Here is a 16799-nt window from a genome sequence, read left to right as displayed (position 1 = left end):
AGGGATCTGGGGTTGTTAGTCTGGAGAAGAGGAGGCTGAGGGTAAACCTCATGGCTCTCTACAGCTACCTGGGAGGAGGTTGCAGCGAGGAGGGTGTTGGTCTCTTTTCTCAGGTGACAAGTGATAGGATGTGAGGCAACAACTTCAAGTTGCACCAAGGGAAGTTTAGATTGGACCTTACGAAGAACTTCATGGAAAAGGGTGGTCATGCATTGGAACAGGCTGCCCAGGGATGTGGTGGAGTCCCCATCCCTGGAGGTATTGAAGAGACGTGTGGTCATGGTGCTTAGGGACATTGTTTAGCGGCAGACTCATAGTGTTACGTGGATGGTTGGACTTGATCTTAAGGGTCTTTTCCAACCAAAACGAGTCTATGATTTTAAAAGCTGGTCATAAAGTATGCTTAGTCATTAATGGATTTCTCAGAAAAGAATAGCGATGATTCAAACTGAGAAATAAACATTTATCTTACTGGTATGGCCTTTTAAATGTGCTTTATATATTGCCATGAATATTCTGACAGCTATATAAAACAAGTCTTCCTTTTGGGATGGGGTAGCAAGATTCAGCTCAGGATGTGAATGACGCAATAAAAGTTATGCTATCAGGACAGCTATCCTGTTGTTGATGATAGAGTTCTCTTAACAAAGATAGTTAAAATAAATAATATAAGTGTGTTTAAAGTTAACAGATAAGAGAGGATGCATTATTGCCTAGAAATACACAGCTTTTATCCATCTCTGTCCTTGCTCATCGCCCTCGTTGCAGGCTGGTACAGTTTTTCAAACTTTCTCACATATGTCTGAAGAAGAAAAATGCATATGTAGAGTAGGTTTAGAATATAGATCACTTTATTTTTGTACTCTGTAGGAGAATTGTATGTATATATGCATGCAAAATGTAAGTATGTAAAATGTATTGTGTGGGAGTACATAAGGCTGTAAAACTCTTTCAAGAAGATTAATCTTTTAATTCAGGAATACTTCATTACTTCAGAAGTTTTATTTTCTTTTGTTAAAAATAGAAACTTTTCCCATACTATTCCCTTGAATTTGCAAATGGAATACACTAGTAAAAACATGTAGTTAAAAACAAAAAACAAACAAACAAAAAAACAAAGTTCTACATGGAATAAAATTCAGGTTTCTAATGGTTTTCTGTTGGTTTCTAATGGTTTCTGAGAACACCAACATAGACTTTCCCATGCCTGACAAGGATGAAGCACGTCCTCGGCAGCTGGTGAGGACCCTAGTGTGCTCCCTGCTTCTCTCTTGGTTGTCTGTGTAAATGCAGAAGGTCTGCATGTCTATATGAGATGGCAAACCCTGCAGTCTCCTCTTTTTGTTCCAGCGAGGAGGACCCCAGGAAAGGTGGTTTATGTGCACTTTATGGCATGAGGGGCTGGAGCGGGGTGGGATGTCTGAGTCAACATTGCAAAGGGCTGATGTCCTGCTTGGAAAGTGGCACATAGCGCACCAGCAACTTCCAGCCCTCATCCAGGACTGCAACCTGCCCGTGCAACCAGTAGTGCAAAGGCAGATACCTTTGTACTTTATTACAGACACGGTGAACAAAGAATTTTTTTTTTTCCTTAGCTGTCATAATGTAATTCTGTTACTGAAGTGGTTTTATCTGTCTCCTGATGAGCATGAATGTTGTTAGCCTCTTTCCCACGGTTTCTGCATCGGTGTCTCAGGACGCTTCCCTTGATTTCGGGGCAGCCCTTCCTTTCCACACCCAGCGTCCTCAGCCGTACATTTGGGCTGGGCCGCAGCAGAGCCCAGGGAGGGGGATCTGGAGGAAACCTGACTACAGGTGTGCGGTCACTGGGCACTGACCAGCTCCACAGCTTGCTTGAGAGCAGCATGAGCTGATGCTCAAGCTTGGGATACTCAAGCCGGGACACGGAGAGCAACTGTTCCCTGTCAATCTGGACTTGTTGGAGTAGAAGCACTACTAATAAACATTTTAAAAAATCTTCTTGCTTCTAGGGGGCTGTCAGAAAGATGCAGTAAGAGCTCTAGGGAAGGCAGCATGCTCCTCGTGTCCTCCTGCTCCCAAATTGGTGCTCAGGCTCCTGCTTCCCAGGTACAATGGGAGGACGGACCTTTGCTCTCCAGACAGGTACCTGGCTGGCACTTCCTAGCTAAGGCTCCAAACATTAAGCCTTCTTGCCCCTTCCTCGTGCTGCCTGTGCTCAGCAGGCCCAGGGGTGGCACCTTCCCTCAGGGGCTTACCAGTGGCTGCTGACCCCTGCAAATCCCCCTATTGCCCCTTGGAGCGGTCAGGGGCTCGTGACAGCCTCTGCCCCGAGAGCTCTCAGTCTAGACACCGGGCGTGGAGACGAGGACGCTGTGGGCCCCTACTTCAAACAGATGAGTCTTCCCTGGTCGCTTGCTTGTCATCTTCCAGAAGCCTCCCGGCACGCTTGGGGAAGATTTGAATAAGGAGAGGGAGGAGGCCCGGCGGCCCCATGGGGGGCCTCTATCAGCTTCTCACTGGGTTTGTGTGCAGTCTGTATGCTGCTGTGCTGTGGTCCTTGTTATCATGCTGATGGCTCCAGTTGTTGCTCTGCCTGTTTGGTTTTGCCCTATTGTTGAATTTATTGCTCCTGGACTCTTTACTCTTGTTGGCTCCTGATAAATTGCTGCCTCTTATTAGCCTTAAATTACTGCCTCTTACCAACCTTTAATTACTTGCCATCATATCTTGGTGCCACATCCTCTTAATTATTGCTCCCATGCTTCTGAAGATTCCTCCTTGCCTTTGCTAAATCCATTAGCCTTGCTTTCAGCTTGCTGTGGCCACATCTCTCTCTGTCCCTGCCTTCCCTATCTCTCTGTGTCTTGCATGGATCTTATGTGGAGTACCATGGAGCCCTATCCTTTCCTGGGAGCATTTCTGGTCTTACTGCATCCTCCCTCTCTTGTCCTGTGCCCCCAGATTCCTGCTGCGTTGCTCCTCCATGGCCTGCACCCCACTGCCTTTTTTAGGGCTGGTGCTGATGGATTTCTTTTGCTCTGTCTTCTCTCTCTCCCTCTGCTTTTTTACATGCTCTGGTGTCCCCTGTCAAATTTCCCCCATCCCTCCTATTTCTCAGTTAGCCAGTGTTTTTTCTTTTCTTTGTCACTTTTGTGGGAAATACTTTGCAAACTTTTCTTTTGCTGCCAAACTTCACTTTGAGACCTGCTTTTCTACTCAGAGCTGCTGACACCTCTTTGGTGCCTCTTCTCCTGGGCAGCTCCCAAGGGCCTCTCTCTCCTATTGCATATGGTCCACCACATCTAACTGTGGTACTTGCTTTTCCCCATCTTCTGCTTGGTCTCTTCCTTGGAGTGCCATGCTTGAGCTCACGTGGGCAGATCCTGCCTCTCCTGTTGCTTTCACCTCTGTCCCTCATGGTGCCTGTGTCACCTCCTTGCTGGTTCCAGCTGGGTGCCAGTCAGACCTATTTTTCCAGCCTTTATCCATGTTCCTCACCAGATCAGGCTTTCTGCCTGCTTTCTGCCAGCATTCAGTTTGCAGTCATGCTCTCTCTCTCATGCTCTGTGTTGCTGCTGCCGAAGTTGTTTCCTTTCCCAGCCTCACCTTTGGAGCCATTGTCTTCCTTGCCCATTTTCCCACATGTGCAAATCCTATTGGCTTAAGTTTTCCTTTTTAACCCCATCAATGCATTTTCTTTATGTGTCTGCTCATGCCGAAATGTTGGCTGCGGAGAAGAGAAATTGAAACTCAGGGAGACAACAAGAGGAAAGCAAAGTGGTCAAAGCTCAAAGTAACCAAACCTTGCTATTTGCCTAGAATTAGCCTATTTGACCATCTTACTCTCCTCTTCGTGTTCCTCTGGTCATAACCCATTGCTAGAACATCAAGTGCCTGATTCTGTCCCCCATGTGTGGGTCCCAGGGTCTGTGTAGCCCTACAGCCTTTGTCCTTTCTGGCTCAGCCATGCTGCAGGCTAGCTATAGCCTGCAGATCACCTCCTGCATGCCCTTCACATGGGACTTTACTGTTATCTACAGTATCCACTTGGGCTTGCTTTGCATCCTGCCTCTCAACGCAGGGCCCAGCAATTGCCTAGATGTTGCCATTTCTTTCCCTAGTGATTGCCTGTGAAAATTTCCAGCTACTTCCTCTGTGCACCCAAAAGAGTTTTCTTTGCCATGTCACATCTTCATGGCCTAGGCTGTGTGCCTCATCAATGCTGTTGATGGAGTCTGGGACCGGGGATTCCCCTGAGGTGCCCTCCTCCTTCAAGAGCCTGGCTGGAGCTGTCAGTTCTCAGGACCTGTCTGCTTGATCCAAGCATTCGGTGAGATTGAGGGAATGATTCTGCCTATGTAAGTCATTAGTTTAACTAATATTGTATCTCTTCATTGTAAAAATGCTCTTTGAGGTCGATTAATGAGGAGTAGGTGGAGATAAAATGAACTCTGGTTTTACAGGTGAAACACCATTCCTTTAAAACAAAATACTTGTAATGTTACAAAAAATAAACCCACTTAAAACAAACCTCTACTTCTTCCTGTGGGGAGACTGTCTCCCACAGAAAGTTGTATTTTCTCCTGTTCTCTTCTTTTTATTTATTTATTTATTTATTTATTTTGGAGAACAGTGTATTCCCTGCATGTTTTTATTTGCCTGCCTTTGGTCTCCCTCGTTCCCAAGTGCTAACATCTTGGGTCACCAGGACGTAGCCTGGTGCCTTTGAAACACATCTGTTGCATGGCATGAGGTATAGAAATGCTGTGATAACTGTCCTTATCAGAAAGCCATGGGGAAGTCTGTGTTGGGATATTCTCCTGATTATAAGCTTCTTTTCCACATCTGTCAGTGCAGGTGGGAGCTTTTTCCAAGCAGATGTGCCTGTGGGAGGCCAGCATGGGAGAACATTGCATCTCTTGCAGCCATCCTCATACCCCATTTGTGAAGCCACCATCATCTTCTGATGCGGTACGTGTAATGCCGTGGCTGTAAGGGTGGCAGGAGGCAGCGATTGCTGGTCTGCTCTCCCCAACCTCGCAGCCGCAGAGCTCTGTTCTGCAGTGGTGTCAGTCTGTCTCCTGCTTTTTCTCTCTAGTTAACCAGAAAGGAAGGCCTCACGGGGCAGTTCTGGAAGCACCTGGTCACACTGATTGCATGCTCCACAACCCCCTTAATAAAAAGTACTTGTGGAGCAGCATGGTAAGGTGCCTTTTTTGCAGCCCCACGTGTATCTGCTTGGGGTGAGGACAGGCTGCGATGCCGAGGCCGGTGCCTCAGCTGCAGACATGGAGCCGAGCAGAAGATGGGCGAGCCGAGCTGAAAAAACCTATCTGCGTCTGGCCTCGGCCCAGAGCCCGTCTGCCTTGGCGTGCTCTGTACTGGGACGGGTGAGGAGCAGAATGGGTATGCGCAGGGGAAGACGCCTTGGCACCATGGCCTGTGCCCGCGGAAGCGGGTGGGAGGTGATCTGCGCCCGGCAGCTCTTGGCAGCATGGCTCGGCTTGCTGGGCCCTGCTGTGCCAGGCCGGGGCCTGGCTCTCCACGCTGCTCCTCTCCTGTTTCCCTTTCTCTGCATCGCTTTTCTTCGCTTCCCTGCGAGCTAAACCTTGCTTTGGAGTTGGTGCTGAGGAGGCTGGTGCGAGGGAGAGATCCCAGCAAAGGGGGAGAGGAGGGTTGCTCTTAAACCCTCTTGTGCCTCTCCAGCAGCGCAGCGCCTGCCTGGGATGCTGGTGCCAGAGATGCAAAAGAGCAGGGAGGGCTGGGGCGGATGAGTGACTGTGTGCTGCGTGTCCTGCTGGGGAAGTGTCGCTGTCACACGTGGCCCATCCCGGAGCTGTGTGTTGGCTCACGCTGCCGAGAGGTCTGCGTGCTGGAGATCGAGCGTGGTGCTAATTGTCATAATGCTGTGCTGGGCTACCGGCGTCTCCTGAGCGAAGGCTTGGAAAAAGCGACTATCCGGGCACTATCAGAAGACATGCAAACGCATGTAGAGCCAGCTCACGCACGGGGCAGGGAACAAGCGTTCCCCCAAGGCAGGAGTGGGTGGGCTGCTGGCTGCCTGTGCCTGTGGGAGGAAACACCCCGGCGTCTGCCCTGGCTTGAGAAGCAGGCGAGGAGAATGGCTTTGTAATCATGAACCGTGCGGGGGCTTCTGGCAGCCCTGCCCCACGCTGGCTCATTCCTCTCTGTGAGGAAAAGGATGCTTTGCTGCACTGGATAGGGGGGAGAGGGAAGGGGAACTACTGTCTCCTCTCCCTTTCAATCCAGTTTACAGCACAGAGACTGATGCTGGCACAGCTGGCTGGTGGGACAAGATGCCTTAAACCTTCTTGACATCTTACTATGCCAGCCACTGCTTCAGCCACAAGAGGATAGTACGGGAGCCCTCCCCAGGGGTAAATAACAGGCAGCAGGGAGTAGCTCGGGGCCAGGCATGGGGCTCAGCCAGCCCTGCTCTGCCCTGGTGGGAAAGGTTGAGAGGCACTGGGAGCCAGCAGCACTCTCTGCCTTGGGCACCAGGCCCTCGGGCTCGTCTGCTGCTCTTGGCAGGAGTTTGGGTGACTCCTCACCGCTGTCCCTCCTCCAGATACATGCAGCTGCCTGCGTGTCCTTGAGTGCCGGTGCGGGCTGGGGGTCAGTGATGCTGAATGGGGATGGTCTGGGGAGGGATGCTGGGGCAAGCTGCCAGCCCCTGGTCAGGGACAAAATCTTTATTTCAATGAAGACTGTTTCTCTGGACAGAGCCCTTAGAGAAAGCTCTGTTTTCACCCAGGAGAGCTTGGTATTGACGTCTGCAGGGTTTCAAGCACCAGCTACTCCTTTTGCAGGACAGGGGACATCAGGAAGCAGTGTGAATGGACCAAGCTAGACTTCTCCAGGGATTTGGTTTGAGATGCGGGGCTTTGCCTCATCCTTCCTTATGACCATCCCCACCAATTGCTACCACCTTAGCTCAGACAGATGTTGCATGGCCTCGGTAACTCTTTCCATGTGCTTTCATGTTTTCTTTTCTTTCTTTTTTTTTTTTTTTACAGGGTTATTTTCAATTTGGACGCCTTCACTGACTGCTCATAAGTTCTGATCATTTGGGAAGCTCCTGCCATCATAAGAGATGAGTCCTTGCACTGCAGCACAGGCATGTATGAGAGCCAGCATGGGGAGGAAGCTGGCTACTGTGCTCATCACCTTCTCCCCAAATTTCACAGTGAGGGTTTTGCTGGAAGTGACTTGGCCCATTGTAGCAAAGTGACGCTGGCTGGAGGAGTGGTGCAGCCTGCTGCATCTGGGACATGGTCCGAGATCTGCTCCTGATTTGGTGAAATCCCAAGGGAGCCATGTGGCTTTTCTGGGATGTGAAGGGAATTGAGGCTTTGGACTCGCTGTAGGAAGGCACGGAGGTCTTCCCTCATGCTTCTGAAGGGTTATGGCAAGTGCAAGGAGTGAATAATGCTAGTCGGATAGCAAGATGAGGTTATAGTTAAAGCTTCTGACCTCCTTGCCTTACCTAATTTCTCTTAAATCGAACCTTAAATCTACTTTTCTTTTCCCTACCTAAGGATAAATGCAAAGTGATGCAATTAGATTTGGTGGAGAAACAAATTGTAGAAAACTGATCAGCGATAAGGATCTGATCTCATCTTCCGTAAAATGGTGGTCTTTCAGCTGCTTCCTTGCCCTGGCAAAACCTCAATTGCCAAGGGGACCATTTCTTTATCTATCATTGCAAAATATTGTTCCTCCTTAATTTTAATACCCAGAACCTCTAGCCAAGCAAATATTTAGCATGTGCAAAGCCTGCATCCAATGAACTGGGACAAATTCCCCACTGCTGTAATCATCCCCTAGCAAAGCTCCTTGCTCTTGGGCACATGGGATGCTCTGGCAGGGAGGCTGCGGCTCACGAGAGCCCCAGGGCATCATCCAGGGCTGCCCAGGCTGCTTTTCCCACAGCAAGTCTTCCCTTTCACCCCCGTGAAAGCTCTCCAGTTGCAGTGTGGGCACATGGCTGCCCATATTCTCTAGCTGAGAGCAGAGGTGAAAGCAGCACGTGTCTCTCTTCCACACCCGCACGTGCAGGCGTGCACAAGCTCTGCCTTGGCCCTGCCTCTGCAAGTGATTGCTGCCTGCAAGGGCCAGGCATCTGGCAGGGACCGAGCAGCCTCGGCCACATGTCCTTGTGTCCCAAAAACCCGCCGCACCAGTGCTGCAGTGGGTAATGTCCCCTCAGCAGCCCTTGGCTGTGTGAGAGCAGCTTGGATTGCTTGAGTTGTGCCCTGGTGTCTGGGGACTGAATTAACTCCCTGCCTGCAGACAGGAGGTGTTTTACACCTGGGTTTTGGGCAGCTGGCTGTGCAAGGGAGACTTACCTGCCTGCTCTGCTGGAGGCTCTTGGGGAAGCCTTGGCTCAGAGCTAAAGAGAACAAAAATCGACCGGGTATGGCTTATGGTCCCTGTGCGTGGAGGGGGAAATGAAACGCTGCTTTGTGCAAAGATATTGCAGCTTGGTCGTAAGGCTGTTTTTGGCAGCCTTCTGCAAAATCCCCCTTGATTTTTGTTTTCACTTTCCCATTAAGAAATTCAATTGAATTTTGGGAAAAGTTTAATCTTTTTAAAGTAGCATGAGTAACTGTAGTTAGCTCTGGTCACAGAACTGCTGCTGGATTCCAGCCCTTAGTGGATGTGCATAGGCTGCCAGAAAGAGCCTGAAAATTCCAGTGAGGAGTCAGACTTTTTATCCCGGTACTTTGTTGCAAGTGTGTTTTCAAAAGATATCAGCTGGATGAGATTTGTAGGTAGAGGTAACATCTTTTATCAGACCAACTGTTGTAACTGCAAAAAATTAAGACAGTCTTTTGGGAACAGAGTCATTCTTTGCTTTGGGGTAGCAGGCATGAAAACTATTTTTTTTTTTTATCCACCTGTACCAATTAGTTGAATAAAAGATAGACTTGTAATTGTGCACTCCTGGCAGGTAGCTGCGTCTGTACGATTAGGACTACAACAGAGCACAAAGTATAAAAGTAGCACCTCACCAGAACCTCTGCAAGTGCACAGCCAGTGTATAAATCAGATCAAAGCAATAAATTAACCTGTCAAATTCAATAACTCAACAAAGCATGCAGTCCAAAGTTCAAGTTTGTTTAGGCTTTTATTGCCTTCTCAAGACCAACCATTCCGGTAAGTTGCTGCTGTTTGGGTTTCTTTTGTGAGTGTGTGTTTTATAGCAATGTTGTTTCAAAGAAGTAATAAAACTTCAAAACCGGACTTTGAGTTACACAGCTGGTGCTTGGGAACCGAAATTTTCGAAACAGAATTTGTCTTTATCACCTGGATGGTGTGTTCATGTTTGTGTGCGCAAGAGAGGGAGCAGGAGGGAGATCTTTACATATCTATATCATCTTGAATTTCAAAGGGCTTTACAAATCTTAGTCTTCCAAAATCTACAAAAATGCTGTGCTTTGCATATGATTATGTGGAGCTCATTAGTAAGGGTACTAATGAGCCTTACACACCCGAGGCAGATAAATGAGGTTCCAGAGTAAAATGATTTGCTTAAGGTCAGACTCCTGCGAGCTGACAGCAGAGCTGGAAATAGAAACCATTGTTTCCCAGTGTCTTGTACCATATTCCCACGGAGGGAATGTTGTTTTAAAAGATGAAAACATTGCTGTTTGTTCATGCTCTTTCACTTCTTATGCTTTCAATGTAATCTTCACAAATGCAAATGTGCTGACCTAGAGCTACATAAGGCCTTCATTAAAACCTCTCTACAGTATCAGGCTTCATGCAATTGTATGAAGCAGAAGGGATAGCACGGTCTAACAATTCCCACACCTTATAAAATGATTGGCCTAGTTTCTTTAAAGTGGGTTTAAACCATAGCCTCTGATGTGATTTAAGACGGAAGCCACACTATTAATTGCTTATCTTCTGCCATTAAGGCAATGAGTTATGGGAAACTGGGGGAAACAGTTGTTTATCTTCCATGTGCTAATAGACAGTTTTGCTTGGTTTTTATCTTTATGTTTAGGCTGTGACAGAGCACGCTGACCTCATGCCTCCCCTCTGCCTTGAGGAGCTGTATTGGGGGTGGTGCAGGGCGGGTGCTGCACCTGAGGAGCCTCATGGTGGGCACTGAGGACATGGGCACCTGCTGAGATGCCCTGCGCCCAGACCCCAGCCAGAAAAGGGGGATTTTGTTCCTATTTGGGATCAGAGACAGGCGGTGTGAGGGAGATGCTGATTACTCCCTCCCAAGGGCACCGTGCCCCCATTGCTCTGGGTTTTACCCATGGATGATGAAACCTCCTCCATGCACTTGCCTTTCTCTTTACGACCTTCTCTCTTTTCCCTCTTTACGTACAGCTTGCCTGTTCCTCGTTTCCCTGTTATTTCTGGAACACAACTGGTTGCTGGTCCTGTCAACCATTTGGAGCGAGTCCAATGAAAGGGGTTTTTGGCAATTCTAGGCTTGCAGGGAAGACTTGTGGCCCAGAGAAAAATAAAAAGATATATATACACATACATATATACATACACATATATATGCGTTTATACATATACATGTGAGAGAGAGAGAGAGTCTGCCCACAAGCCTAATGTGAGTGTGTGTGCGCATTTTTTTGGCAGGGCGCATGCGACTGTGCATGCACATTTTGTGCTGCAATTCCAGGCCCGATTCCTCCATCCTCTTGTACTCCTGAGCTCATCTAAAGCTCGGATATTTGGGACACAAAATCATTCCTGCAGAATGGGTGGCGGGGCTGGGGAAGCCATCTGTCTGTCCGTCCATGCAGCACATGTTGCACCAACCCTCGCCAGGCAGATGCTGTTTTCTCTGTGAGCACTCGCGCTGGCATAGGGATTGCTGGCAAGGGGAGCGCAGCAAGCACGAGCAAACAGTTTCCTTACTGCTTGTATAAACCGAGCAGACGAACGCACAAGAGCTCGTTCTCCTGCTTATCTCTCTGTGGCTGAAGCAAATGGTGGCTGCGGAGTTCAAATACCCTGTGTTTGATTAAAATCATTTTTTTTTCTTTCTTTTTTTTTTTTCAATGCACTGAAACAATAGCAATAAAAGCTGTAAAATTGTGTTCTTCTTTTGGCACCAGCCCACTGTAAACAGCAAGCTACCGGGCTTAATTAGGCAATTCTGTACCATCGCTTTTAATAACTGAATGTTTGTCTCCCGGCTATTCAGGTGGGCTATTAGTGATATTTAATATTACTGGCAGTGTTGTTGCATACTCTGTGCCAGCGCTGGCAAGGAACAGTGCGATTCTTCCAGATAACAGAACTGCACCAGCATTTTTCTGGATTTATCTGAGAGAAAGGCCACGCACAGAGACTGCACGCTCTTATTCAACTCTCCATTTTTTCTTGCAAATCTTCTTCCAGACACCGAAAGGGTTAAGCAAAATAATTGCAAGAATAAGCATGTTGGTTCTAGCTTCTGTTATGGCAAACATCAAAATGTATTGACCTAAAAGGCAAATGTTGATTGAAGCAAAAAAACTGACGTCAAACTCCAAAGCGCTCTGTATCTTGATGTTTGGCACGTGAATACCGTACTGTTTGTATCGTGTGAAATACTTAGGTTGCTTTTAATTAGATGAGTGATAATCTGGCGATTGTGGTTCTCATTTCAAGTGTAACAATTTACTGCATGACTAATTCTTCTGAAAAAATGAAATTGTCAGCGACAATCTGGAGGGCTGAGCAAACTGTTAAATGACGGCAGTTTATTCCACAAATGACACCAATGGGTTTTTCAGAGAAAAAGATTTGTATGCTCTTCCTAGTCTGACCAAATTCTTGGGGTAATTTTTTTCTGTGTGTTTTGTACCCATATTTCCTTCCTCTTTCCCTAGATCTGGCCATGGAGAGCTGTTGGTGGCTGAAGATTTGGACATCTGGTCCCAGTGGCATCCCTTCCTCCTGCAGGCGTGCTGCTTTAGCAAAACTCTGCTTCTCCTCTGTCACTGGTGAGACTTAGCCAGGGCATGAATTTCAAAACAACCACAGAGCTGCAGGTTGTATGAATGTCCAAGGTGCTCAATGCCATGTGAGTGCTCCAGGTTATTTTCCTCTTTCCAAAACATGCTGGGCTGACCGGAGGGTACTGGCCGTACAAGTGATGCCCAGCACCAAGCGGGAGGGTTGTGTGAGGGATGCAGAAGTCCTGCATGGAGAGTTTGGTACCAAAGTGGGCTGGCTGGGAAACTGAAGGTGAGCGTGCTGCTCTTTAGATCCGGTTGAGTGGGCACTAATCATAGGCTGGTGCAGGCCCATGTTGCTGACCCCATGGTGGTTTCTGTGGGGGCTTTGGCCATCCAGGAGGAGGGTGGCTGAAATGGCCGCTGGGTGTTTTCTCTTGGAATTGCCTAGCACTGCTCAGGAAACTGGAAAACATTTCTTAGAAAGTATGAGCTGCGATGGAACCAAGCCACCTTCTGCTAGGAAATCCCTTTTTCTATGAAAAAGCTTGACTGCAGCAAGAATTTTGTGGGAGGGGGCGAAGCCAGCATGCTTTGTGGCTGCTCTTGGAGGAAGGCATGGTCTGGGCTGTCCAGGTGGGACGTGGTGCACATGTACCTGCATTGCTGGTGCTGGCCCAGGCTGCATCCCTTGTGCTGCTACCCCACTGCTGCCTGCCTTTCTTAGCATAAACTAATGTTCCTGAGCTCCTAGATCTTTTCTTCTGTCCTCAGGTTTGCACAGCACTGAATTCTCACCCAGGAGCTGGGCAGCTCTGGGCAAGCTGGCTGGCTGAGAAGAGAGTGGAAGCGAGGTTCAGACCGTTCCAAGCATCATGGCTGCTTCAGAGAGGTTTTGGTGTAAGATGTTTTTTGACCAGGGCCATGATGGGGAGGGAAGGGAGGTGTGACATGGGGCCATTACTGCTTTCCACCAGTGCGCTAACTGGTAGATCCAGCAACTGGTAAATGGCAGATCCAACGCTCCCAAAGGTGAGAGATGGGGCTGGATCCCAGACAGTGGAGGTGGACGAGAGCACTTGGTTGGAGCTGCAGGACGTGAGTGTCTGGGGACAAGAGACGGCAGGGAGCTTGGACGTTTGCTTGGGGGGTGCGAGGGTGGTGCGTGAGGGGGTGGTATGCCTGCAGCTCCTGCCAGTGGCCATGCTGGAGCAAGCTACGATTAGGATTAGACTTGCAAATCTCCTGAGAAACCCTTGGGAAAGCACACACTGTGATTCATAGGGCTTCTCCCTGCATGCACCACACAGAAGGCAAATCCCGACCAAAGCCCTCGCTCCTGCTCTAGTAGGGATGGATTCTCCAACTGGGAAATCTGCACCTTCAACGTCTGGCTCTGCTGCTCAGCCTGGTGTTGCATCTCAGCACGTCAAAGCCCTTGTCCTTGGGCCTTGTCTTTACTCAGCCTTTGTGCGCTGACTACAGCTTGTTTTCATTTTTATGGGCCCCTAAGTGTGGATAATTGAATTGTGAATGTGTCCTCCAAAGAAGCACAGAAGAAGGGAAAGGCCTGGTGGAAGATGTAAAAAATTGGGTGTTGGTTTCTTAAGATGGATCTGACCATGTAAATAGGCTTGTGTTGGTTCCCCTCCTTTTTCTTCACCCTGATTTGGAATTGGAGACTGACTGCTCTCACAGAGTGCTGCTCTCACCAGCCCAGTGCTAACACAGGGTTAACTTGAACTGAGGGGCTTGGAAGAATGACTTCGTCTGAAGGCAGTTTGGAGCTCTGCTTTTTCTCCTCTGTGTTTAGGGTGTTCCCATGTCCCACTTCCAAGCTCTTTTTCAAACTCTAAAGGGAAGAAACGTTAATTAGGAATTTTTAATTAAATATGAACGATGACATTCTCAAGCTACAGCCTACTTCTGACAGGTTATGTGTTAAAACAGATTATCAGGCTACATTAAAAATACATGGGGTGTGTTGGAAAATCCTCAAGGACTTGATGAAGAATTTAGGTACATTGACTAGGTTTCCTTGGCTTTGAAGGGTAATCTGCAGGTTTTTCTTTTAAAACAAGGATTAAGTGTTTTTCCAAGTTTTTTCAGGCATTTGAGCTATGTGGTAAAACAAGGTCTCCAACAAGCATTTTCTTCTGTTTTGCAATGTTTCTCTCTGTGTTAGGTCTACTGCCTTCAGGGAAAAGCGTGGCAGACGAGTCATGTTTAACAGCAAAAGCTAGCTGGAGAATCCCAGTGCCTTCTCTGGAGGGGAATAGTGAAAAGGACGTTCAATGCAAAAAGAAGCAAATTGGAAAACCTGCATTTTCCCTCCTTTTTCAGGTGACTTTAAGTGTGACACGTTTCTGTGATACTAACCTGTTGTTTCAGGCTACTGTCCATGCTTGTGGGTCTGGAGGGGACCAAAACGTGATGCTTCAGAGAAAATTTTGTAATCCACAGTAACCCAGTTCAGTAATGTGGCACACATGGGGTGAAGAAAATGGCAGAGCTTGTTTCCAAACCTACCATATCTCTCATTCGAGTACTGACCATTCATTTTGTTAAGAAATCATGGTGACGTATTATTATAATTTCCTAGTGTTGTGCAAAGCAGAAATTGGGTCTATGGCATTTTAATGGCAGGCTTTTGGTGATTGCTTTTGTGTTTAATATTGCAAGGCAAAATGCAACTGGAGGCAATAAAAGGAGGTGCTTTAAATACAATGCAGTTAAAAATGAAAGGCTCCTTGCATGAGATGTGGCTTTTGCTGTGTCGCTGGGATCGTCAGGCATGAGTCTTCCTGGTGTGGGAGGGGGTGATCTTGGTCCCAGGCTCTCCAAATCTCAACACCTGGCTGCAAGTAGCCCAGGTGGCTTTGCTTCATGCCCTGCTGGGACAAAATGGGGTGTCATGCCATCTCTGTGCCTGGGAAATCTCCGGGGTGTCCCACTGACTTGTGCTGAATGGGGTAAACAGCCCAGCTGAGGATGCAGAACACGCCCAGCTCGTAGCCCAGGTCTGGCCCTGCAAACTTATCTCGGTCACCGAAGGCATCTATTAAACTCTGACTCACCTTGCAGAGGCACAGCCCACAGAGGAGAGGTAACTTTGCATTGCAGTCACTCTTTGCAGTAAAACTGCTCTTCAAGAAACCTGGTCCTTCCCACTCATGAGCTCTGCGCTGGCGCTTCTTCACCTCGCAAATGATGTGTGGGGTGCTGGCCCCGACAGCGAGCACCTTGGTAGAAGAACCAAGAAAACATGTCACAATTTACCACTAAACCAGGGTTTCAAATATTTTGTTTACAGAGGGAGGAAGAGGTGACTCATCCTTCTCTGGGTAGGTGGGTGATGTTCCTGTTGCCAGCCTGGATATTCCCCAGCCTCCACTTACTTGTGCTGTGAGAAAGGCACAGCTCCTCTTCTTGCCCGTGCTGCCGGCACATGGAGGGCGAGTGTTTGGGTGCCTCGGGGTGTCACAGGCTGAGTTTGGGTGCCACAGGTGGTGGGGATGGCGGGCAGCAGCATGGCAGTGTGCTCTGTGCCACCCCTGGTATGGCTTTGTAAGGATTCAGGGCTCTGCTTTGCTTCTTGCACAAAGCCTAGGTACTGGATTTTGGCTTAGTCAGCAGGCCTTCCCCTTCTCCACTCTTGCAGGAAAAATTTGGGAAAGCTGCCATGTACGGGTCAGGTAGAGGCCTCAGAAAGATGTGTCGGAAACAATAGATGGCTGACCAGTGAAACGGCAGGCTGCTTCACTGCGTTGCAATGCCGGCTCTGCCATTGACTGTACGTCATGGTTTTGTTTGGTGTGCTGGAATAATTTGGATGGAGCCAACATTATTCGTAGGTGGGGTGAATCATGGAACATGGGATCTCGAGCTGTGTCTTGCAGGGTGAGATTTTGAGCAATTCAGATGTGATCTTGTTCCAGGTTCTTTCCACACTGTCAAAATCAGTGTTGCTGGATGAATCTGGAAACAAGGAGAGTTGATGGCTTGACCTTATTCTCCAGTTTTAGAGCAAATTGGTGCCTTTTAAGAATTCTCGCCCTAGTGTAAGTCAAACTAATTTCTGCCTATTCAGAATAATTCCCTATTAGCCTTAGGAGTTTATGCACTGTTGACTTGCTGCACATCCATTTACTAGACTGATAATGTTTGGTTTTGCAGCTGGACAACATATGGGATCCGTCCAGGGGGAAAAAAAACCCACCCTTTTGTATGATTTAGGAATAAGCCCCATCTGTGCTCTGCAGTGGATGCTTCTGTCAACTGTTTAGCTGAAATAAGGTGCAGTCAGTTAAATATTTGGGTTCTGCATAACAGCTGGAATGGCAAAGGAACGTTATTATACAATGAATCCAAGCTACACCCAGATCTTGAGTAATGCCAATTAACGTGAGTAAGTCAACTGAAGACAGTGAAGACAAGGTCAGTGCAGCCAGGTCTGCCAGTGGAGTGTGGCATCAGCTGAGCAAGATGGGGTGCCCAAAATGCTGATGCTCCCCAAAGAGCCCTGAAGACCGTGCTGCCCCCTGAGGAGAGGCTGAGGCTGCTGCCCTGGGTCGATGGCTGCCTGTCCATCTGGATTGCAGCAGCAAGTTCCTAATAAAAGTAGGACTAGGATCTGTGTGTTCATGGAAAGTCTGTAACCGAATTTTTTTGTTTGTTTGTTTTCATTCATCAGGGCAGCTTGCTGGAACTTCAAGTGTTAACTTCAAACCAACTCTTGTCATCGTTCCGGGGGTACTCCAGTGTCACTTGCTGATGTAGAGTCCTCTCAGCCCTGTGTACCACACAGATGGAAAACGGAAATGAGAAATGATAGGTTATAAAATGAATTCTGGCTCCCTTTTTCACTTCCATCACTTC

General features: G+C 48.1%; 1 long non-coding RNA gene across 1 annotated transcript; it reads left to right on the top strand.

The window, feature by feature from the left end:
• Positions 1-11763: 11763 nt before the first annotated feature.
• Positions 11764-14374, top strand: LOC121078876. The gene is made up of 3 exons (XR_005824774.1): positions 11764-12049; positions 12696-12821; positions 14107-14374. It is a non-coding gene; the product is annotated as an uncharacterized LOC121078876 (long non-coding RNA).
• The last annotated feature ends 2425 nt before the right edge of the window (positions 14375-16799 follow it).

This window comes from Cygnus olor, chromosome 1 (genome assembly GCF_009769625.2).
Source record: "Cygnus olor isolate bCygOlo1 chromosome 1, bCygOlo1.pri.v2, whole genome shotgun sequence".
In the NCBI taxonomy this organism is placed as follows: domain Eukaryota; kingdom Metazoa; phylum Chordata; class Aves; order Anseriformes; family Anatidae; genus Cygnus; species Cygnus olor.
This window is presented reverse-complemented; position numbering and strand designations above follow the sequence as displayed.